We start from the raw sequence: 23,729 nt of genomic DNA, 5'->3' as shown, positions 1-23,729 counted from the left end.
AAACAAACATGTTGTGGCATGGGATAAATTGAGAACGGTGTGGTCGGATGATATACATACGAACTTCACAGATATGGAATGGAAGGATATACTTAGGGTGAGAGCCAATGTGGGTACTGATTTGAACTTGCGTCTGATCAGACAGAAAATAGTAGGTAGGGTGTACTGGACACCAGTTAAAACGTATAAACTGGGGCTACAAAAGGATAATTTATGTTGGGGGTGTGGAAATGAAAATGGTACCCTTTTACACCTTCTCTGGAGTTGTTCAAGAGTTTGAAATTTTTGGAAAGATGCGATTGATAGGATTAATTTGATTTTGGATGTAGTTTTACAGAGATCGGGTGGGAATATTATCTTACTTCTACATCGAGATAGGTGTAAACGTTCTTTGAAATATAGCAATTGGATAGATAAGGCTTTATTAATGGCTGTGAGACTGATCCTTCAGGTTTGGAAAAATAAGAAGAAGCCAACTGTCGAAGACTGGTTGGTTGATTTATGCACTTTATCGAATTTTGAAAAGCTCCCGTTTAAGGTAAAAGACAAAGAAGAGGTGTACAATCTATTTTGGCGACCATTCAATGCCTTATATGATTGATTATATGGGCTGTGGATAAATGTAAGGAGTGGGTAAAATAAATATAATACATTTTTTTCCTCTTCTTCTATTTATTCACTGTTATAATTTTTGGGGGGTTTGGTCTGGTGTTGTTTGTGTGGTGTTGCTGTTTGTGTGTGAGTCCTATATTGGGTGTGTTTTCAGCTATTGTATTTTGCTCTTTTATTGTCTGCATAAATTAAAAGTTTCTTAGTATGTCTGGGGGATGACTTGATTGTGATGTTTGTTTATTGATATGCAATTTAGTTAAATGATTTTGAATTGTTTTATTTGGTTTGCTATTCATTTATGTATTATACTGCTGTGTAATATTTTGTTGACATACTAACAAAAAGATGTTTAAAAAAAAAAAGAAAATGGAGGTTTAGCCTTCCCAAACAGCAATGGCTGGCCACTGCAATCCTTGCTGCCAAAGACACCAAGGGCAGAGAGGAGGAGCCTGGTAAGGAGAGATGTGTGGGTCAAGGAGACGACTAGGCCCCACCCCAGGAAACACATAAAAGACCTGTGGAAAGCTATACAAGCTGTGATGTGCCTGGCATGACGCAGCAGAGAGGATTAGATAGCACCATCACCCAAAGTGTGCAATCAGCATCCCCAAGCCACGACGGAGCGACCCCCGGGGGTCCACCGGGGAAGGTGCACCCAGGGCCTGAGAAGAGGAACACAGGACCAATATGGAGGGCCCAAGAGAACCTTGGTAAGGTGACATTAGATCAGTAGAACCACGTTCGCAAAAACAATCTATTTTGACGAGGGGAAAGAGTAACAGTGCCTGACTGTAATGCTCTAATGAGACTCATGCCCTACCCAGGTTCTTCCAGAAGCTGGAGGGCATAGAGACAGATGTTGCAAAATCCTGTGGCCAACCCAGGAGCACAGAAACATATCACTAATCATGGGGGAATGCTGAAAACCATTGGAGAATAACAAGATATAAAAGGTCCAGGGCAGAAAATCAAGAGACTTCACATTTGAACACATTATAGATCTGTAAAAATAAAATTAGTTGATCTCTGTTAGGAGCATTCAGATTAGTTGGCAAGCTTAATATAAATAACAGGATCCCGACTCCTATTGCCCCGTTAAGTAGACCTAATGGAACAAATGGACACAAAGAAGATGGAATACATGCTTATGATTTTCTAGTGTTACTTTGACCAGTCAACAAGCGGGTATGGCTCATGCCAGTGAACCAAACATCCTACAAAGGCTGATCACAAAATCACAGAACTTGCATGAATTAACAGAGAGGTACACAGAGCCAGCTATGGAATAAGGGGGCCCTACAACTAGGAATATGTATGCCCATATGAAACCTATGGCCAACAATGTCTCCACAATCAAGACAGAGATGCAAGAACTGAGGGATGACCAAAGGTTTAAAACTTGAAAAGGTGGAAAAACTGCATTTCATAGCTAGACAACGAGGCTAATGTCAATAAGGAAGGTAACCCCAACTCTACCAAAAGGAGGCTACACTGATGGACCGTCTGGATGACCATGAAACAAGAGACCAGAGGGACATATTAAGATCTTAGGGATATTGGAGGGCGTTGAGGGCCAGAATCTGAAGCAATTATGCTGAAATTGCTTTCCTTAAACCTCACGATGGAAATAAGCAATCATACAGAAATAGACAGAGCCCATAGATCCTTTAGTCAAATTGGATTCAAAACAAACCACCAGGGCCAATCCTTTTATGTTTCCTTTGTTTCACAGTAAAATAAAAGGTCATGCAGCTGGCTAGAGAGAATGGAGAAATATGGGATGCAAGACAGATAATTGAAGTTCTGTTTTCCAGGATTGATATGGATACAGTAGGTTCCCCAGAAACCTAAAAGCTGGAAAATCGCTTTATTCTAGTAATCCTCGACTATGCCACTCCCAATCCAGAAGCCTTTCCTTTGTGTTATAATACTATGAAAAACATTTTAGAACACCTGTAATCATTCCTCTCCAGAGTAGGGTTCCCAAAAGAAATCCTTACGTATCAAGGTATGACCTTTATGCCCCACCTGATACAAGAGGTAAAAGAGATAATAAATATCAAGACCTTAAGGATGTCTGTGTATCATCCCCAGACCGACGGTTTCATAGAATGCTTCAACCAGACTTTAAAAAGAATATTAAGAAAGCTGGTGGAGACTGACGGGAAGAATTGGAACGTGTTGATACCCTCTGCCCTCTTTACAGTCCGGAAGACCCCACAAGCCTCCCTGGGATATTCTCCATTTGGACTTCTGTATGGAAGGGAACCCAGGGATGTCTTAGACTTGCAGAAAGAGGCATGGGAGGAGAGAGAAGAAGCCCTATTTCCAATTTCTCAAACCGCATAAAAGTTAAAATCTCATCTAAAAGAAATAAGAGAAATTGTAAAAGTATGTCTGGGACAGGCCAGGAACAACAACGAGCTGTCTATAATAGACGTGCAGGCACCTGTACCTTTTCGGTGGGACAGCCAGTATTGGTCCTCTTACCTACGTCAGACAATAAAATGATCTCCCAATGGTACGGTCCGTATAAAGTACTAGAACAAAAGGGTCTGTTAAACTATTTCATATCACAACCAAATAGATGCCAGAAAAAGCAAGTCTCTCATGTAAACTAACTTAAATAGCGGAAAGTAGATCCTAGTGAGAAGACCAGTGTTACAATGGCGGTCCTCCTTACCGACTGCCTGAATAAAAATTGCTTGATCTAGCCCAGGCTATCATCCTCCAATCTACACCGGGCTATCATTCTCCCAACAGGCAGATCTTAAAGATTTGTTAGATCAATTTTCCGAGGTGTTCTCAGAGCAACCGGGGAGAGTTGCTAATTCTTTTCATTTTATTAGGACTCCAGCAGGGAAATCCACAAACCTTAAGCCTTACAGTATTCTCGAGGTCCGAAAGAAAGTGATCAAACAGGAAATAGAGGACATGCTCAGGGCAGACATAACTGAGCCATCAGAGAGTCCCTGGAGTTCCGCTATAGTTTTAGTAGCTAAACCCGATCAGTTTTGGTGATTTTGCATTGACTTCAGGAAATTGAACTTAATCTCCTTATTCGATAATTATCTGATGCAGAGAATCGATTAACATATATCAACTTTAGGTCTAACAACTGGTTATTTGCAGGTATTTGCAGGTACCTCTGAATCCGGCCGACCAAGAGAAAACTGCCTTTTTTCGACACCAGAGTGTCTGCTTCAATTCAAGGTCTTGCCTTTCGGCTTTCATGGGGCCCCGCACTTAATGGGCCAAATACTAAAACCCTATTCAACCCTTTTGATCCTATTGATGGGCAGAGAGAGGATCTCCGAGGAAGAAGGCACCCGAAGACGTTCTCCTTTCAGAACAAAGGAAACTGGGAGAAAGGGAAGGGTGGGAGGACCAAAAGGAATCTTCATACCGCACAATTAACTCGCCTCAGTAGAAATTATGCGACAGAGTTAAACCGGAAACAAAGGAAGCACGAATGTTGTGATTCTAGAGAAAGAATTGTTGAAAGGCTAAATAAGCAGATAGAAGAAGAATGGATAAAAATACCCTGGAAAAAGGGGAAAGTAACTCAACACACTGTAAAAGACCAATATCCAAGCAATATTGAACTTCAAGGATATATTGCGATCCACAGCCAAGAACATAGATCTAATAAGAGATTGCCAAGGAGGATTCCCAAAGAGGAGATAAAGTGCAATAACCCAATTGAGGTATTAAAGAGACTGATCCAAAAAGTCACAAGAGCCTATTTGCGGATTGTGTACTAAAGACTGGTACTAGAAGTTCTCCAAGAAAAGGGAGTCATTCTCCTGACCTAAGTTAGTTTTCATAGTGGTAGGGTCAGTGAGGCTAGTTTTGGACAGTGGACTTATTCCTTTGGACATTCACGGCTGACTGGAGAGGAGCTTAGTTTATAACACAGGTAGGGATCCCCCATAGTAATAGGGAAAGAATGGCTTTATCATTTTACTTTAATAAAATATCAGTTACCATGTCCACAGAGAGTCCATGTCCTTCTTCCAACTCGCCACAAGGCCTACACGAAGCCATTAGAAAAGCTGTGGAGGAACTCACCCTCTCCACAGTCCCGTTGTGTTTTAGACAAGGCTAAATACAAATTAAATGAAATATATACTGTGTGGAAGAAAAAAACATCAGACTTTGTAGTAATTAAATAAACAATTGAAAATGTTGAACTGCGGCACAACATGAAGAGAGGGGGCAAGAACAAAGGCTTTCTTTTCCAAGTTAAACAAAAATGTGGCCCTATCAAGCCATCATCCCATTTCAATCACCTTACTCTTTACTATTTTTTTTAATTCTTTTGTGTGAGTTTTATACACAAACTTTTCACACATAACCTTAAGAATGCACAGTACTTAATACAATCACAATACTAAGTTAATGCATAAAATACACAATTTGAAAATGATTTGAAGTAAAAATAAAGTACATAGAGTGTGAATCAAGATAAATTATATACATTTAAAAATGGCCACAATTAAATGTACAGCTGCAATAATTAAAGAAGTCTGAAATCCGTTAAATAGCTGATGCCAACATTCCATTGTTCTCAGAGAAGTTAAGTCAGGAACAAACTGTCCAAAAGTCACATTTGTCATGTCATCCAAAAATAGGCATTAAAGAAACTAATATTCAAGACTTTCAATTTGATTTGCATTTTCACATAATCTGCAGGATCACAGATGATATTGCACTTTTGTTCTACACCCAATAATTTCATTTGTCGAGTGAAGATTCAATATTATTCTAATATAGTTTAATCAAATGAACTGAGAGGGGCATTTAATTAAGCATGGTGGAATTATATTGTGTTTCTTTTCTTCCAGGTGCAGATTCCTGAATAATTTATGAGTTGATATTTGATTACACGTTAAGCACCAATCCATATCCCACATGGCATTCCTAACCCTAATACGATCCCTTATTAGAAAATCTGTGGTCATATAAACTTCAGTAAGTGTACTTTCACAAGACATTGCCCAATTTAAAAGGATATGTGAGACTCCTAGCATGATTGAATTTTGTAACAATGGATAAAGCGAATTAGGAGGAGAGTCCCATATTTTCCGATAGAGTAATAGATTTTGCCATTTAATCTTAGACACCAAGGACGTAAGGCTCAATTTGAATCGAATAACCAACACAGGAGTGGAATTCAGAAGAACCAGGAACTTCCTCCACGTTAAGCCCTCAATGCGGTCCCAAAAAGAGGGTTTGAGTAAGAGGAATTCAGCACCATGAAGTAGGGACGGTGTCACCTTTCATTTGTAAAGATTTAGTATTTGCAAGATTATAAACCGCCCATATTTGCGATCATGCCTAATCGTTTGACCTGAAAATAGCATTATATATTTTTTTAATTCACTCCTAGCAGACTTTAGTTAAGGTACCTTTTTAGTCCAGGCCAATGCTTGCCTAGCATTAACGGGACTGCGCATATGCACCTAAACTGCTGGTTAAGCATTTCTGGCCTGCCCGAGTTTACTAGGGCAAGGCTGTTCAACTGAAGCCAATGGATCACGCCGGCTCTGACTAGCAGAGACAATGGACTACTCATGGACAACAGTAGTTGTCAAGTGGGTATAGGCTTCCTCCAAGAACCTGAGGATGGGATCTGAAGTGTGATCGAGAGGCCATGTTATGCCAGGAACTGTAACACTGTGTGAAATCCCTCAACATGAACACTAATGAAGGACTTCTGTTTTAAAACAATGATAAATCTTGTTTTAGGCAAGAGGCAGCAGTAGCGTGCTAGAAGTCCTATTAGGTGACTCTGGAAAGTTTCGGGTCAAGTGCCCCAGGAGGTATAAAAATAGTGGATCTGGAAGGCAGGGTGGGTTAGATGATAGGTAATGGGTTAATGGTTAGGGTGCTGTTCATTTGTCTTTCAAGCAAATAATAAATCCTTTTGCTTAACTTTTACCAATCAATTTGATTATTTCGGATAAAACCAAATCCAGAAACTTGTGCAGAAAACATTCAGTTATATTGATAAAATCATAAACAATTGAGGAATAAGAACCAATTGTGTGCCCAGTAAAACCAGCAGAGTTTTCATCTGTCGCGTGTCCTGTGTAGGGATCACCTGAGCCAAAGCCTAAGCTCTGAACTTAAGGAGGGAAGCCCCCACCTCCGGAGTTGAAAGTAATTTCTAGCGCTCTGGTATGCGACAATGAAGCTATCAGACACTGAGTTAGAACTCAGAGAACGTCTTCTCTCGTCTTGGTAAAATGCTGATTGTGTTCTAGCCACAATTAGTATTTTTTCGTGCGTTTTCGAAGTGTATCCCCTCCCCACCTCATTAATTACAATTACAGTTACAGTTCTGTCAACAAACATTTCTGATTGTAACAGTGTTTTAACAAGCTACCAACAACCTAGCTGCTTACCCACAAGCTCACAAGCTCTGCAGCATGTCCATGATGTTGCATCTACTGCACATAATAGTTAAGAGTGGAGAGACAGGAAGGGCGAGAGGCATAGTATGGATTGCATAACACAGTGTTATCTATTCATATAGAATCTCACTGTACTGTTTCTCAAAATCAAGAGATACTAATGTTGTAAGAAAGGAGTGGTTTATTTGCCCATGAAATATCCCTCATAGAATTGTTCTAGAATAAACACCTTAATTCAACTCTTCATGTTCACATAGCATTCAAACACGTTTGTTTGTCTGATAACAAGTCTCATCTTCTATAATCAAATCAATTTTCGTTAAAGCTCTAGACATGGCCTTCAAAACATATGTCCAATACACAAAGTCATTTCCAACCCAACATGGGGTTTAACACGCATTTCTTTCTTCTGACAAAGACACAAATTCCTGTCCAACCTGGTATCCTCTGCTAAGGATAAACCTAGTCAAACCGGCTGCTCAATTCAAAGCCACACTATGTCTACCAATCTAAATCAAACATTTAAATCATTAAAACAGTTCAGTACATATAATCTTCATATATATTCCAAAACACTGCATCAATCAAAAAGAAAAGAATAGGAGCATTAAGAATGACCAAAAGGTGAGCACATTATTCAGTTCAAGCTGACCCACAGCACTTAAAGGTGCATGTGAATACATTCACCCCCCTGCTCTCTCCCTGTGACAGGATCTCAGCATAACGTCATTTCAGCAAGTCAGCCAGCTAGCCCATTTGGGGGTCACCCTGGTATGTATAGGGTATGTTTAGAAAGTCCCTTACCACCACAAATGCTTGTGAATTGGTAAGCAGGACCCCAGCTTCTATTTCTAAACTGTGTAACATGGACATTAGTTTGTTCCCACACGTGTGTGATGTAGGTAAACAAATTAAGAAGCCCTTCCCCTTTAGTAAGTTTCTAAAATATCAGTTCTTAGCTTTGCAAGGTGCCCTGAAAGTGTCTCATCGTTTTGTCAGCTCAGCTCTTAGTACTGAGTGTCTTTATTAGCCCAAAGCGTAACACTGCAATGTCTATGTGTGGCCTAAGTCAAGGCCTCTTACGTATTTGTCTGTGCTCTGGCTCTTCTCTGCAGTCTGCCGTTAATATTGGTAATACAAAATAAATGGATTCTGAAGGCACAACCTGCAAGTGCAGTAATTTAAGCACATGTGTTCCTTGCACAAATCTGCTTATAACTACATTTGTGACATGTTTGCATGCATGCAGGCATGAATGAACAAGATATGTAAAGCTGCAAAACGAGTTGCTATGATACAATGGTTACATGAAATCAATGAATGGAAAACACTTCTCACTATGTGGCTGCTTTGCAAGTTGAGGCTAATACAGACCTCTAGTACTATGAGTATCTTCTGCTGTATGGAGCACTATGTTGCTATTTCTAAATGTGTCATGGTGCACTGCCCTTTAAGCGTGTAGCACATTACTTGCTTACTTGCTTCAAGGCACTTCATTCTAGCACTACATTCTACTAGGCCTTGTCACATCAATGCTAGTTCACATATATGAGGGAAATGCTGACATGACATGGTATCTCATGTGCTGCTAATACCCCTCAGGGGCAGAATGGGTTACCTCCCATGACACATCGGTTCAACAGTGGAAATGGACAATCTTTCTTCTACAGACTCAATAAGCCCTAACTGACCTGATGTCCAAAATATAAGATCATAAGGGGGAAGACAGGTGTGGGTTAGTACCTTATAATCCTCATTTGCTCGCCAGTAGCTCAGACTTTTTCCATCATGCTCTACTTAAATAGCATGCAAAGCCATACATTACCTTTATCTCGGTTGAGTTAAGCAATAAAGTTAGTGCTATTCAAAAATATCTCATCCTGTGTTCTCTTACGATTCCAAATAGGAAATGTTTCCTAATGTTTATAAGTAATGGACAAAACAGGACAAAATGGCTCTGTGTTTCCAGAGCCCCACACAGACAAATTGATTTATTCCCTATATATCATCCTTTGACCAGTTTTGAGTTACATATCTCAAAGGCAGGATGTTAAATCTAGTTTTAATAAGAAGACGCCTGTGGTGGATGTTTGTTACAAGCGAGATATGAGTCGCAAACCCAGGAGACAGGGAGAGCGGTAAATAAGCCCTGACATGTGGCTTGTAAATCATAGATTCTTCTAGGTTTGAAACGAGAAGTTGCAAAATGTTAGTGTTTAGCTCCTGTTTTTATATACTATAAATGGATTCAAGGTAATCAAAATAGGAAACAGCTTCTGGAACAGGGACTTCACATGGACCAGCAAACCTGTTTTATAGTAGTTACCTAAAGAAATGTGATCCCTGATTAGGTGTTCGGTTAGAATTCCTTCATGCCCACCACAACACCTTTTACGCTAAAATAAGTGTTAGACAAAGTATTGCTTAGCTAGTTGGAAGACTTTTCAAGATGAATGTTATATGCAGGGGTGCTGGGAAAGACCATTGGTAAATGTTGTAGGAAAGAATTTTCAGCATTTTGCAAACAATCCACCTTCCCATATCCCCAGACTTCGCAGCCATAAGAGGTGGCGACAATTGCTTTGCCCCTGTATACTAAAAGCATATGTTCTGCTGACGAGTGCTGAAGAGTTCTTGCAAAGCTATAAATGCCTCCTATTAGTTGATTAATCTTAATCGATTGTTTGAGGACTGGATCATTCCCGGTGAGCATACTATTAAACCTAATCCCCAGATAGTCCATTAGCAAAAAAATTAAGACAATTGCTGGCGATCCATTCCTGTATAAGAAGGCTGGTGCAAATTCTATAAACGGGGTTACAGAGCCAGGAAATTGCTAACCCACTTGATTAAAAAACTATCTAAAACTTTACCAGCGCTGAGGGTTGTGGGAGATACGGTCACAATAGGCCCTAATAGTATGTGCCAAATGTTTAGGGAATATTATCTTTCACTATATACCCCAACCTCAGAAAATCTAACTAGATACCTATGTGATTTCATCCAGAATCTTCCACTCCCACAATTATCTTGGTAAGTAATAAGTGAAATAGCTCTCACAATTTCTGTGGAGGAGCTAATAAGAACAATTTCATCTGTCTAATAGGAAAGCTCCTTGCCCTGAAGGCTTTCCATGCAAATTCTATAAGACCTCCCAGGAAACGCTTATGCCAATACTGGAAAATTGGATAATTCCTTGTTTCACAAAAGGTAGCAGGCGCTCCTCTCCAGAGAGAACATGGCATGATAACCTGTTCTGAGGTGAGAGTTTGCAGCACACACTTTTTGCTCACTGTGCCTTTCACAGATGGGAAATATCCATTTGCATATCAGTCTTTGTCCTGTCCACATGGGCAGTCCAGCACCGAAATGCTATGGCAATTCCTCTCTGAACAAGAGTACCGACAGCAACCCCATATACGTGTTTCAGCCTTGTTGGGCCTCATCAGTGAGGTGAAGCTGTGCCTCTCTGAATTAATTCCTTGAGCAGCATTCCCTAGCTGAATCTATGAATTAGGCAGATCCAAAAACAGGGGCAATCCCCCTTAGAGTGCAGGAGCAGAAAGGGTCAAAACAAATACAAGCAGCATCATACAACCTTATCAAGTGTGTTTTATCACACATAGGTCATCTTCTGCTCATCCACGTAGAATAACAAGTTACTTACCCCTGCTAGCGTTCTTTTGACCGGATGTTCCTCCCACCTATTCCTCATCTTTGATATCCTGCTTGATATCCTGCTTGCAGCTCAGAAACCTTTCTAAGCAGAGGGTGCCGTGCGTCGTCGACCTTGTGTCCTTCGAGGGCCTCCGTCCTCCTCAAGTATGATGATGATGCTGGTATATAAGGCACGCACCGTGCCGTAAACTCAGTTTGTGGTTTTCCTCTCACCAGCTCATCAGTCTCGAACATGTTGTTTCCTCCCACATCTTTGATATTCTTCCACAGCAGTGTTTTGCAGGAGGTGGGAAAGAAGAGTTCAATTTTGATTTACGCTGTGTAAAACAGCCTTTACATATCTGGATTCTCGCTCAAAAGGGAATCTAAACAGTAGTGCTTAACAAATATATGCACACAGAAGACCAGGTGGCAGCATTGCAGATTTCCTGCAGTGGTACCCCTCTCTCTAGGGCTGGAGAATTGGCTGCACCTCTAGTTGAGTGGGCCTTTATACCTTCGGGAACCTCTTTCACAGCCAACTTGTAACATTCATATATACACAGTGTAATCCACTGAGACAGTGTTTGTTTAGTAAACGCCTGTCCCATTCTGTGGCCGGTGTAACCAACAAAAAGTTGGTTGTCCAGTCTTATCTTAGAAACCCTGTTAATATAGAAGCTTAAGGCTCTTCTACGGTTAAGTCTGTGTAACCTCTCCTCCTCTTTGGATGGACTAGGAGGAGGGTAGAAAGCTGGTAAAAAATCTTTTGCGTCAAATGAAATTCAGACACAATTTTTGGTAGAAAACAAGGACGAACCCTCAAAACTAGGTTGTCTTTGTGGAAGACCGTGAATGGTGGTTTAGAATATAAGGCCTGAAGCTTGCTCACTCTGGGAGCAGAGATAATGGCAGTCAAGAACACTGTTTTCAAAGAACACATCCTAAGTGAACAAAAATGTAATAGTTCAAATGAGGAACCTGACAAAGAGAAAAACAGAGTGGAATCCACCCTGTAAATCCAGTGCTGCTCCTTGCTCCTTATCAGGAGCTAATTTCAATCCTCTGTAGGTTCCAAAAAACATATAACTAGTATTTAGAGTTCAATAATGTGTTATACTCAAGGTTGTAGGATTCCAAACGGTTGCAATGAAGTTTCAAACTCATTCTCAAACTCTTTTCAATATTAATGTATTACAATTGTGTTTATTTTGATTAATGTAGCCCTGAAGATGGTGCTATGCACCGAAATGCATTGGCAAATAGCTTATACTTGAAGCTTAGGAATTGCTTTTTCGCCTTAAACAATGTGTGATTAAAACACAAACTACTTACTTTGAGAATGAGTTTGAAACTTCATTGCAACCGTTAAATTTGGAACCCTACAACTTTGAGTATAACACAATATTGAACTCTAAATACTAGCTATATGTTTTTGGAACCTACAGAGGAATGAAATTAGCTCCTGATAAGGAGCGAGGAGGAGCACTGGGTTTACAAGGCGGATTCCACTCTGTTTTTCTCTTTGTCAGTATTTTGCATAGCCGAGTGTCATTGGGCTATTCTCAACCTGGTAGCTCCACATAGAAGCAACTACGTACAAAGTAATATACAGCGTATTAACTCATTGTTAAAAGAAATTGAACCAGCAGTGGTGCCCACCTCTTCTCCTTTCTTCGAACGAGGAACCTATCAGGAAGCTGAAAACTAGGTTGAAATCCCAGACCTGAACAATGAATGGAACCGGCGGGAAGATGTTGGTGTGTCCTTTTAAAAACTGGATGACAAAAGGAACCTGGAAGTAGGAACCTTGTTCAGGAGAGCGCTTGAAAATGGACAGTGCTTCCAGATAGCCCTTGGCCATAGCAACCTCTAGCCCCTGATGGGTTGGATGTAGGAGAAAAGACAAAACCGATGGTGTGTCACAAGAAAATTGATGAATTCCTTTATCTCTAATCCAGCTGCAGAATTTGTTCCAACGGGAGCGGTATAGAGATTTAGTTGCTGGACTTCTGGCTGCCAATATAATGAAGGGCGCCTGGCACTTCACTGATCTATCCAGGTAGACACATATATATATAATGAAAAAATGTTCAGGGCGAGCCCGAATATATTCTGACCCAAAATGTAACACCTAATTGGGGACAGTAAACATAAAAATTCAACAAATGGATGTGATATAGTACATTAAAAAAATGCAACACAGGAGAATTATAAAACATGTGGGACTTCTTGAAGTTGAGGTAAAAGCCCAGTCTGTGGAGAGACCGACAGGTGCTGTCCATGTGTTCCAGAGCCTGCTCGGGTGAACGGGCTCTGATCAGCCAATCTTCCAGGGAGGGCTAGATATGAATCCCGCCCGTATAGATTCGCTGCCACCACCGCCGTCAGCTTGGTGAATACCCTTGGGACAGAGGTCAGCCCGAATGGCAGTACTCGTAACTGATAGTGAGAATTGCCAATGGCGAATCTCAGGTATTTCCTGTGCTTGAGATGAATCAGCACATGAAAATAAGCATCCTGAAGATCCAATGACACCATCCAATCCTGGAGCTGAAAGGCCTTGTGAATCTATGAAAGAGCGGCCATCTTGAACTTGTCGCAACCCTCCTTTCTTTTTTTGGGATCAGAAAATAAGCAGAGTACCAGCCTTGATTCCTTTCCACTACAGGTACCTGTTTGCACTCTTCTCCAAGAGTGTCTGAACTTCCTGTAGGAGAAGCGGATCTGGTATCTTCAAAGACTGGCCTCCTGGAGGACAGTTCGGAGGTCTTTTCAGAAAGGGGAGGCAGTAGCCATGACCGACAGCTTGTAGAACCAAAGCATCTGTTGTAATGTTTCGCCATGCCTTCAGATGCTGGGCTAACCTGTCTCCCACTGCAGACAAATACTTTAAGTCTTCAAAGCGGTTTTGTAGCAGCTCCTCTGACCGACTGACCTCGGCCGCCCCGTGGTTGTCTTCTCTGTCTCCATTGCGTAAACTGACCTCTTGCTCTCCCAACAGATGAGTAGTATTGAAATGAATGATTTCTCCATCCCACATCAGAAGATGGAGTTGGTCGACTCGGTTGGGGCTGTCTAATGGCCAGACTCAGAGACTTTGCTGCTGCTTTAGACAACTGCAATTTCTCAAGGCGTTCATCTGCTTTTATTCCAAACAAATAAGACGCTTCAAATGGCATATCCAACAGACTGGATTGCACGTCAGAAGTAAACACTGATTTTCTTAGCCAGGCAAAAGGTCTAAGCACTGTACCAGCAGCCATAGAACAGCAAATACAGACCGCAGTGTCCAGACCTGACTGCAAGGGCTGACACATAGCATCTTTCCCATCCTGAATAATGCTCACAAAACCATCCCTTTCTTCACCGTCTGGGATGTGCTCCGATGCCATGGAAATTACCTCCCACAAAGTGTAGGTAAACTTTGCCACTGCACAAGTTGCATTGGCTGCCTTCAGTGCCATACTCCCTGAAGAAATGAAGAAAAATCGTTCTTTCCAATAGCATCGAGCCTTTTATCATCCCTTTTGGGAGGAATCACGTGATTGGCTGCTACCTTAGAAGCAGCAGTGGCTGATTGAAAAACAAGGCTTTGAGGACTTGGATGTTTCAAAATCCACTGATGAGGGTCTATATTTCTTAGTGAAGTCTTTGTGGACTGCAGGAATGGTGTCCAGACTTTTCCAGCTCTCCAATGCCCTATTCTTGACTGCAGTATGAAAGGGAAGGACTGGTCCTTAGGTGGCCGCTTATCCAAGATATCAGTGAATTCATCTTGTTCACACTCAACAGATGATCTACCCCAGCCTAATAATTCTATAACCCTTGCCATTACTACTCTATAAGTAGCATCAGCATATCCTGATACTTCAGGGGTGCCAAAATCAACTTCTTGGGAAGTATTCAGACCACTGACATCCTTGAGGGTGTCCAGAAGGTCCCTCATTCTTGATTCCTGGGATATCAGTTCCTCTGGAACACCAGGAGTGCCGTACTACTGCCGAAAACTATAAATAGGGTTTTGTTCCTCCTCCACCGCCTCCTCATAAACAGAGGCCATGGACTTTAAAAAGTCTTGAACTAGGGTTGCCGACTGAGCCCTTTAAGACGAGATAGCAATACTTTGAGATGGATGGGGATGCAGATGATACTCAAACATCAATAATAAAACTAACTCAGGAAGTTGGCAAATCACATCTGTTTTTATTAACAACAGTCTAAAACAGGGAGTTACAACAAACACTGACGATTCTCTCAATCTTCTCACTCAGCAAGTTTAACAAAAAAGCAGGTTATATAGCAAAAACTCATCAGTATTGACGTCATACTATGTTGCAAACTACAAAAACCTATTTGGAAAAAGTGATAGGCTTAAAGGGAACATCTAGGTATACATTCCATACTGGTCCATACTGTTCAGGGAAGGTGATTGGGTTTCTAACATCAGGTGGGGCAACTAAGCCCTCCTCTAGTGCAGTTCACTACGAACGTCATCAAATACACAATGTCCCATTATTTATACAAACTATATGGCTCTCTATTACGTGGCTATCTATAATTGGTTGGCACCCTCATACCCCACTGAACTTTTCCACATATACCAGCAGCACAAAGGCTGGCCTCCAGGTACTGGTGGGCTGGCCTTGACCATAGCTTCCCATCAATTAGCCTACTATCCATCATCACTCTGCTGTCAACCAATTAACCCTTTGAGGATTTGCCTTGAGTTTGTTCTTCGTGCCTGGGAACAAGAGGGAGTATGGCATACTCTGTCTCCTGGAGTTGACGTAGCATGTCATAATTATCTATTTTCACTCATCCACGTGACTGAAGACCATGTTTTAGAGTTCTGCTGCATTTAAAATACTCTTATTTAATGAACCTCTGATGTCTTCATTGTTCTCGTGCCTGTCTTCTGAACAGGAGTTTGTTCTTTTCACATGTTTGTAACTACTGTTTGATGCTTCAGGCCCAGAGCGACCTTGACTTCTTGGTGCTGGTCCAGCCTCGCCTTTCTTTCATTGACCTCTGTAATTCAATTGCTTTTCAAATGCGACATACTGGAAAAGCCTTTCTTCTCTGGGTCCAGCTCTGCTAAAATGCATAGTGGAATTGTCCATAGTTCATTCACTCCTATGCATATATATTTGGCGAATACCCGCGATCTATTCACTACATAGCTATCCTTAAGAATACTTTGTCTGCTTGCGTTTCTTGCATCTGTACATGTGTAAAAGTGTAAAAGCAAAAGGAAATATTGAGGCTGAGTACCCCAAAAGAAAATACACCAAACACAGGTTTATTCACAGATCTTTATTCTAATACTGTACAGTTACAAAGAGACAAAATTAGATACAGATAGCTATCTGGCCCTCAGTACATCACAGCGAATACCAGCCCTTTCGGTGTGAGATGTGAGAGGTACTGGACGTCTAAACCATTGTGCATTTTATACTTGTTCGATAATAATGTCCAGCCCCTTCACAAGTTAATAATCCATGGTCTAGAGTTTGTGCCGAGTTCACTTATGGCTTGCATGACAATATGCACATGGATCATCCTCGGTTTACAGGCAAACAGGTTACAATGGCAACAGTGTATTCTCAGATTTAACAATAAACCTTAACACATATCCTTTACAAGGCAGTTCAGCCAGTGTCCACGTTCAGTATTTGTTCTACATTGTGGTCGATGTATGTCTGTGGATCAGACTTATTGGCGCAGACAATCCTCTGTCTACAAGTCAGGCATGGGACAAGGTCTCTTTACTCGACCCAAACATTCAGCCAACAGACAGTTTACACATTAACTTTTGTACAAGGTTCAGGACGGCTCAGTTACAAGTGGGAAACACTGTTCCACCATTTTAGACACAGAGTTACATTGGAATGGAAATCAAAATGCCGGACGGACCTAAAATGGCGGCGAAGTCGATCTAGGATCACAACTTTGCAACGCGGTTTTCTTCGCAGAGCGACTGGGCTTAGGCCAACATATACAAGAAAGGAGGCACAATATGATATCCCGTTTAACAAAAGGACTTGATATCTTCATCGTTTCTGTAACATAAACATCTTCATCTCAATCTCGAAATGTTGCTTATCTTCAACACTTTCTTAACACCTATAGAATGTTTATGTTCTCTTGCCTCTTCATCTCTTCTGGGTGCTATTCATTCTGACATAATATGGCCTTAAGCCCCCCTTCCAAGGGCTGGAACGGGGGCTTAACGCTATAGTATGTCAGAATGAATAGCATTACTAAATCGTGCCTAAGAGGAGATACAATCTGTGGTCTCCTGTTCAAGATGACAGTCTGGCACATCCACTGTTATTGAGGACCAAGGAATTTGGCTGTAGGTTTAAATAGCTAAGACTGTACAGGACTTCTACTGGTGGTTCCCTGGCTGTTGCTGTAGGGGCACTAGATATAAGAAAGGGTGCCTAGAAATAAACTCACATTCTCAATGTTCAGTGCCCCATGATCTATGCCTCTGTTAAAGGATGTCACTATTAAAAGTGTCAATGAAGCTGTTGGAACCAAGGAAAGCACTGGCTCAGAGGAACTCCTGGTAGTGAGCAGCACTAATGTGGCAATATTGATACCAAACGGATATATTTGAATGTTAATGTTAAAGGTTTTTATATCGCGCTCCAATGCCACTTGTGTGGTCTCCAGGCACTAAGGCGGATCTGTAATGCAAGGAGGTGTGTGTGCTTAGTAGGGTTGAGCGGCAAAAAAGAAAGAGAGCTGTTAGGTGCTGTTGGCAGCTTTAGTTCGGAAACACTGTTCACTGAACATAAATGTGATTTTCGGAAGTTGGCCACCATGTGCTGTTGTGCGAGATTATGGGCCCTGCTACGGGTCCGACGGTAACCCTGCCGGAGATACCGGCGGGTTGCTGCCAGACTAAAAAATAATTACTGCCACCTGACAACCTTGGCGGTCCGGGAAGTCAAGCGCCGGTAATTTGTCAGTCCCCATTCCTATAGAGCCCTGTGGGAATGGGGACCACGGAAGCACCCGCACCCGCGTTAAAGGTGCTGGTGCTTCTGTGACGGCTTGCTTACCGTGGCAGATGTGCCCGGCAGGTTCAGCCCTGTCGAGCTCAGCTGCTCTGGCAAACAAACCCGTCGTAGTGTCCAGGTCCGGAAACACTGTTGTTTCTGGACCGGCATATATGTAATGAGGCCCCATGTGTGTTTTTTTTTTGTGGTGTTGTGAAGTACATGCAGACTGTGATGTTGTAGAGGTCTGATTGTGTAAAGTCCAGAGTTTGAGAGGTGTATGCAGAGAAGTGAGTTTATTAGTACAGATTTTTGGTGAAAGTCCTGGAAATCCATCCAAGTGCTCCACACCTCCCACTCCAGGAATCCATCCGGGTGCGCCATCCCCCAAAGATCCACCCAAGTGCACCACTCCCCCCACCCCAGGGATCAATCCAAGTATGACATTACCCCCCACCCCGGAAGTCCATCCAAGTGCATTACATCTCCCACCCCTGAATTCACCCAACTGCCCCACAACTCCCACCCCTGATATCCATCCATGTATGTCACACCTCCCACCCGAGGAATCAATCCGAGTGTGTCACCCCCCCCCTGAAAATCCATCCATCTAAGTGCATCACAATTCCCACTCCTGAAATCTATCTAAGTGTGTCACATTTCCTACCCTTGAAATTCATCCTAACTGCGTCACATGTGGCCGTCGTGATATTTGTCTCCCCTCCTATTTGCACTTTCTGGGTTTTACCTTTGCCTAAGTGTGAGATATGGGACATAACACAATTCACCTAAGTGTGAAATATGGTTAACCAACACATATCGCCCAAGTGCAAGATGTGGCTATCTCACTCAATCCGCTCCAGTGTGAGATATGGCCAACTGACACAATTCGCTAGGTGTGAGATAAGGCTAGCTAACAGAGTTGGTCTAAAATCAAATAGGGCTAGAACTCAATTTGCCTAAGTGTGAGATAAGGCTAGCTAGCAGTTGGTCCAAAATCAAATAGGGCTAGAACACAATTCACCTAAGTGTGAGATATGGCTAACCAACACAATTCGTCCAAGTACAAGATATGGCTAGCTCACACAATCCCCTCAAGTGTGAGATATGGCTAACTGACACAATTCGTCTAGTTGTGAGATAGGGCTAGCTAACACAGTTGGTCCAAAATCAAATGGGGCTAGAACACAATTCGCCTACGTGTGAGATATGGCAAAGTAACACAGTTGGTCTGAAATCAAATAGGGTTAAAACACAATTTGCCTAAGTGTGAGATATGGCTAAGTAGCACAGGATGGGGAAGGGTGATAAGGAAGCGGGTTACGGAAGGTAAGGGGATCAAAAGAAACACACTGAAGCTGCAGTATTTGCAAATTTACAGCAAGTGAGCTAATAAACACAAGCAGTAGTAGGCACAGGGGATGCACTCACCTCAGGCTTGGGAGCTCAAATGCCTGGAAGATGGTCGGAGAGAGGGGCCAAGGCCCTTGTATGATGTTGCACTGGCCTAGAGGCCCAGTCAGCAGTTGGGGAGGGCTAGGGGGAGGGTGGTGAAGGGGAATAAGGAAGCGGGCTATGCGAAGTAAGGGGATCAAAAGTAACACGACGAAGCAGCAGTATTTGAAAATAAAGTTACATCAAGTGAGCTAATAAACGCACGCAGTAGCAGGCACAGGGAATGCACTCACCTCAGGCTTGGTAACTAAAATCTGCAAGGAACTCGCCAATCCAACTGCAGTCTCTACTTCTCTTCTGCCATACCTGGCCCTTTGCACCGCACTGGCCCCCCACTTCACAACCAAAACTCAGGACATCCTGTCCTCACTCTCCACTTCTCCCCTCTCTCCTCCCTCATCCGCTCTCAGGCCTCACTTGGCTCCCATCTCCCCTTCCCTCCTACTCTCCTCATTCTCGCCCATAGCACCGGATGAGGTCTCTAAACCAGTCCTTTCTATGAACGTCTCCTCCGAAAAGGTGCTCCCCTGTTCCTCCAGATCTATCAAGGACAACATTGCCTCCCTTGCTCTAGCCCTGGCTGATTTCTGCAATCACTCCTGTATTTATTTATTTTATTTTTTTATTTGGATTTGTAAAGCACACATCTGCCCGGGGGCATCGTGGCGCTGAAAGCAGTCTTACTTGTTACAGACATAAATGGTGAATATACAGATACAAAGCAGAGCATAGATGCATATTTTAATACATTTGAAGTTATTTACATACAGTGGTGAAAATACATTAGGACAGGTAAGGAGGGGTTAGTTAAACAGCGTGGTTTTGAGTAGTCTATGGAAGGCATGGTATGATTTTTCATTCCTTAAGGCGGTGGGGAGTGCGTTCCAGTTTTTGGGTGCTAGGTGTTGAAAGCTGGACCCTCCGGCTTTACTTCTTTTGAATGTGGGTACATAGGTCTGGTTAGTCAGGTGTGACCTGGTGGGTCTAGTGGATGTATTGAGGGTGATTCTTTCAGAAAGATAGGGTGGGGCATTGGCAGAGAGGCATCTGTGGGTGATGGCCATGGATTTGAATAGTAAGCGCTCTTTTATAGGTAGCCAATGGGCTTCTTTTCTGGCTTGGGAGATGTGCTCCCTTTTTGGTATGCTTAGGGCTGCTCTTAGAGCATTGTTTTCAGTGACTTGCATTTATTTAATGTTTTGTGCAGACGTGCCCAGAAAGAGGGCATTGCGTAGTCCAGTTTGGTACCTAAAGTGGCTCTGGCTACAGTCAGGCAGTTTTTCGAGGATAGGAAGGGTTTAACGGCGTTAATTATCTTAGTGGTAAGTGCAGCAGAAGAGGCTACGGCATTGACTTGGCGTGTCATAGAGAGAGTGGAGTCAAGATATACTCCAAGCGTTTTTACTGCAGTGGAGACTGTGATGGTGGAGTTGTCAACGTTAAAGGATTTGTATTGCGGCGGGAGTTTGTTTAGTGTTTCTTTGGTGCCAACTAGTAGAATCTCTGTTTAGGCAGAGGCCGTTGGCTGCCATCCAGGTTTGGATGGCTGTGTATATCTTGGTTAGTGCTGCTGTGTCTTGTTCATATACCCCAGTAAGAGGGAGCAGGACTTGTGTGTCGTCAGCATAGTTGGTATAGGCTATGTGGCGATGGTCCAAGTCACTGAACAGTGGGAAGGTGAAAATGTTGTATAAGGTTGGTGCAGTGCAGGATCCTTGTGGGACGCCACAGTGGATAGTGTTGGGGGTAGCATTCGCAGATTCAGAAAAGACTTTCATAAGTCGACCCTCGAGGAAGGATTTGACCCAGGAGACGGCTTCAGGCGAGAAGTGACCTTCATTTTTGAGTTGCGTGCCTAGAATGTCATGGTTGACCAGGTCAAAGGAAGCAGATAGGTCTAATAGTAGGAGGAGTGCTGGTTTGCCTTTGTCCATGATGTCATTGAGTTGGATTTTAAGATCTAGTAGGGCAGATTCGGTCCCATGTCCCGGGCGGAAGCCCGATTGCCTTTTGCCTAAAATGCGATTTTCCTCGAGGTAGTGCTGTATTTGTGAGTAGGCAACTTTGTCGAGGATCTTCAGCAGGAAGGGAACGGTTGTGATGGGTCTATAGTTGTTGGCGTTTTCTGGATCTAGAGTGGGTTTCTTGAGAAGATGGCGCACCCAAGCTTCTTTTAGGCTGGTTGGGACTGAGTTTGTGTTGAAGGATGCATTGATGAAGGATTTGAGAAATGGTGCTAATGTTTCAACGCAGTCTTTGACTAGTTTGGCGGGGCAGGTGTCGCCTTTACAATTAGAGGGTTTGATTCTGTTGACGATATCAATTACTTCTTTTTCTGAGACTTCTCTAAATTTAAAAGGTGTAATGTGACTTGTCTTTTTGTTCTCAGTCACTGTTTCCTTATGGAATGCTGCTAAAATTTGCTGAGTGAGATTTTTGTGATGGTCTAGGATTTTAGCTTGGAGGAGTTCAATTTTCTTTAGGAGGGCAGATTGTATGGTGTTACATCAGGCTTGGTCCTTGACAATCTCTTGGGACTTAGTGGCCGGTGTGGAGAGTTCCTTGAAGATGGCGAAGAGCTCTTTGGATTCTGAGGTGGTGTTGGAGATTCTTTCATTATATGATGCAGATTTAGCTGCTATGATGCTTTTTTTGTATTGGGTGGCCAGTGATTTGTAGGACGATAGTGAGGAGGCTTTGGGCACTTTTTGCCATAAGTTTAGAGCTTTACGTTTTTTTGTTCGTAGTTCTTTTAGTTCTGCTGAGAACCAAGTATTGGAGGGTTTGGAGTTTTGGGATTTTTTCTTTTGTAAAGGGGCGATGATGTCTATGGCAGTGCTAATGGTGGATTTGTACTTATCTGCCAGTGCAGCTGGGTCAGATGTGGCAGGGAGGTTGTTCGTGAGGAGGACTAGGTAGGGTGAGATGCTTTCTTTGGTGAGGTTCTTGGCGCTCCTGGCCATGGCTGGGGGTGCGGGCTTGAGTTTTTTTACCGAGTTATTAGGTAAAGGGATGAGGAAGTGAATGAGAAAGTGGTCGGACCATGGGGTAGGTGTAATGGAGATGATGTCGATGCCGCAGTTGTGGTCAGCTACCCAGTCAAGAGTACGCCCTTTACTGTGGGTAGGATGGAGTACATTTTGTAAAAAGCCCATTTCTTGGAGAGCTTGTGCTAGTGTGGTGGACGGTTTATCTTTCTGGTCGTGGAGCCCCAAGTTAAGGTCTCCTAGGAGAATGGTCTTGGTAGTAGTTTTAAGGTTTTCACCTGGTAGGTGTGCGAGGTTGTCCTGGAAGTCCAGTATCGGCCTGGTGGGCGATATACTAGATTAAAAGTGATGGTGGTGTTGGGAGATAGTGCGATCTTGGCGGATAGAGAGTCAACGTTATCCCCTAGTTTGGAGGAAGTTTGTCTTAATTCAAGGTGGTCTTTGACTATGAGTGCCACTCCTCCACCTGTGGACAGTGTTCTGTCTGAGGATGGAGTATCCCGGTGGGATAGCTAGTGAAATGACTGGGCCGGCGGCATTATGTAGCCAGGTTTCGGTGATGGCGAGAATGTCGAGGTCAAGCCTCCTTTGCCACTGCCTCTTTTCTATTACCCCTCAAGCACTCCCTTTTGCACCCTCTCCTCAAAAAGCCGGACCCTTCCTACCCGGCTAACTACCATCCTATCTCCATTACCCCCAATCTGGGTAAACCATTGGAGAAGCTGGTCATCTCCCAACTGATCCACCACAATGATTCTGTTGGTTGGATGAATGACCACCAGTCTGGTTTCAGAGCAGCCAGAGGGACGGAAAACTCCTCTCCTGAACACCTGTGAAGACTTGCTCTCAAATCTCAATTCTAACTCTCCTTCCGTCCTCATCCTGCTTGAACTTTCCTCTGCCTTTGATACGGTCAATCATGCAACCCTTATAAATTGGCTCTGTGGTACTCTTGGGATCATTGAATTGGCACTGGACTGGTTGACCTCCTTCTTCTCTGACCAACCGTCCCAGATTCAACTGGGCCCTTTTCTCTCCTCCACCACACTTTACACCTGTGGCGTCCCCCAGGGCTCCATCCTCTCGCCGTGGCTCTTCAACATCTACATTGCCCCTCTGGCTCACTTGATCTGCACCTTCTCGATTCACTTGGCCTTATGCAGATGACAAACAGCTCACCTTCAAGCTTCCCTCCACTGCCTCCTCTTCCTCCTCTCTCACTCCTGCCTGTCTGACTGCTATTCAGGTATGGTGAGCTGCTAACTATCTCTGTGTTAATGCCAGTAAGAGGAAATCCTTCTCATTGGGACCCCTGCTCCCTCTTTCTTTCCTCCTCTCTGGCCTCCTTCCAGGGGTCCCCTCCCTCCACCCTCTTGTGAGGCTAAAAACCTTGGCATCATCTTCGATTACTCGCCCTCCTTCTCTCCTCACATCGCTGTCCTTGCCAACAAGACCCCCTTTCAGCTACACCTCCTCAGAGGCATTCTCCCTTTCCTCACCTTCCCACAGAAACGTAATGTCTCCAGAGATCTGGTCCTCTCTAGGCTGGACTACTGCAACATCCTCTTCCTCAATCTGCCTTTATCCTC

General features: G+C 43.0%; 1 protein-coding gene across 2 annotated transcripts in view; it reads right to left on the bottom strand.

Annotated features, from left to right (window-relative positions):
• Positions 1–23,729, bottom strand: part of PRKAR1B (protein kinase cAMP-dependent type I regulatory subunit beta) — a 2,827,796-nt gene that overhangs the window by 362,188 nt on the left and 2,441,879 nt on the right. The window lies entirely within an intron of this gene.

The sequence above is a fragment of the Ambystoma mexicanum genome, chromosome 2q, assembly GCF_040938575.1.
Source record: "Ambystoma mexicanum isolate Mex_15411 chromosome 2q, UKY_AmexF1_1, whole genome shotgun sequence".
Lineage (NCBI taxonomy): Eukaryota > Metazoa > Chordata > Amphibia > Caudata > Ambystomatidae > Ambystoma > Ambystoma mexicanum.
This window is presented reverse-complemented; position numbering and strand designations above follow the sequence as displayed.